The sequence below is a fragment of the Schistocerca piceifrons genome, unplaced genomic scaffold (assembly GCF_021461385.2).
Source record: "Schistocerca piceifrons isolate TAMUIC-IGC-003096 unplaced genomic scaffold, iqSchPice1.1 HiC_scaffold_130, whole genome shotgun sequence".
Lineage (NCBI taxonomy): Eukaryota > Metazoa > Arthropoda > Insecta > Orthoptera > Acrididae > Schistocerca > Schistocerca piceifrons.
The window spans coordinates 5,879-7,500 of NW_025727125.1; positions in this window are offsets into that span (position 1 = coordinate 5,879).

Genomic DNA, 1,622 nt, shown 5'->3' on the forward strand with positions numbered 1-1,622 from the left:
CCCCTCACCGGCCGGGGACGGTCCCACCCAGCCACCGCCGCGTATCGCTTCACACCCAGATGCCGTTCAGTTTCGTCGGCATGGTGGGTATCGCTGGAACAACCGGTTCGTACCTCAACCTATCGTCGCCATCACCGATTCACCCCTAGCGAGAACAACCGCACCACAACAGGTTACCATTTGTTCATTTGCGTAACTTCACCAGAAAACGCAGGCGTCCATCGCCATTTGCAACTTCAACGATTATTGCATGCCTGTGTCAGGTGTCACGCCACACTACGTCTGCCCACATACACGCAACAAAATGTGCACGCCTAGACAATACGTGGAAGGTGGCCCCCGTACGTATGCGATGTCCATTGCTCGAACGACTGTCAACCGGCCTCTGTAGCATGTCGCAGATATGGAACGCGGTGCACCATGCCATCACGGTGTGTGAGGAGAGACGACTAGGTCCGAATACATCAACAGACAGCTCATGCTGATCGCCATCCACGGCGTCCGTTCCTCCCACACGTCTCTATGGCGTACCACACTGCAATCCAGCTCTCATAGGGAGACGACACGTAGCTGCGTGCACAATATTTGCACTGTATGGTCCGCCGTTTTTGGGCGCAGTCGTTGTACGGTCACACATGTGCCACGATGTATCATTCGGTACATAAGGACGAATGTGCAGTACAGATTGTGGTTTACGCGTACGACATTAGCGGACGGTTGACACAGGCCGCACCACAACGTAGCCTGAGTACGTCGCATGCGAAGGGCATTGAACATGCAAACTTCTCACCAACCAGCTTGCGAAGGCAGGGGGGCAAGGTGGGGACGTGGGGAGGGGCGGCATGTACGTCCTGCTGCCATCCACATTACAGTGTACAGCAGGAGCATGTGGAAAGTCAGCAAGACTTGCAAGGTGTTTAACATGAAGCGATACACAGGGGAGCGGGCAGTGCGAGTAGCGAACTATATTGCGAGGGTTGCGGGTGGGCAACACTACACTAATTGAACGAGTCGTATAACAATTACAGAGCAGGTTTAGGCGACAACATGGGTTACGTTAGGGGACAACGTGGGTTACGTTAGGGGACAACGTGGGTTACTTTAGGGGACAACGTGGGTTAGGTTAAGGCACAACGTGGGTTAGGTTAAGGCACAACGTGGGTTAGGTTAAGGCACAACGTGGGTTAGGTTAAGGCACAACGTGGGTTAGGTTAAGGCACAACGTGGGTTAGGTTAAGGCACAACGTGGGTTAGGTTAAGGCACAACATGGGTTAGGTTAAGGCACAACATGGGTTAGGTTAAGGCACAACATGGGTTAGGTTAAGGCACAACATGGGTTAGGTTAAGGCACAACGTGGGTTAGGTTAAGGCACAACGTGGGTTAGGTTAAGGCACAACGTGGGTTAGGTTAAGGCACAACATGGGTTAGGTTAAGGCACAACATGGGTTAGGTTAAGGCACAACATGGGTTAGGTTAAGGCACAACATGGGTTAGGTTAAGGCACAACATGGGTTAGGTTAAGGCACAACATGGGTTAGGTTAAGGCACAACATGGGTTAGGTTAAGGCACAACGTGGGTTAGGTTAAGGCACAACGTGGGTTAGGTTAAGGCACAACGTG